At 53.6% G+C, this 211-nt stretch overlaps 1 pseudogene; it reads right to left on the reverse strand.

Annotated features, from left to right (window-relative positions):
* Positions 1 to 121: 121 nt before the first annotated feature.
* On the reverse strand, positions 122 to 211 carry LOC118345378 (annotated as a pseudogene; the record flags this gene model as incomplete).

Here is a 211-nt window from a genome sequence, read left to right on the forward strand (position 1 = left end):
AAACGGAGATCTGATCCAAACCCATGGCTACGCGATGGGCAGGGCGAGATTTCCCGAAAAATCCACTCCCGAGTGCTCCTTCTTGTCAATTTATCTCGCAAGGCGGAAAAAACAAAAACGAGGGGGGCAACACGAGGACTTCCCAGGAGGCCACCCATCCTAGTACTACTCTCGCCCAAGCACGCTTAACTGCGGAGTTCTGATGGGATCC

The sequence above is a fragment of the Juglans regia genome, unplaced genomic scaffold (assembly GCF_001411555.2).
Source record: "Juglans regia cultivar Chandler unplaced genomic scaffold, Walnut 2.0 Scaffold_2465, whole genome shotgun sequence".
NCBI classification, from domain to species: Eukaryota; Viridiplantae; Streptophyta; class Magnoliopsida; order Fagales; family Juglandaceae; genus Juglans; species Juglans regia.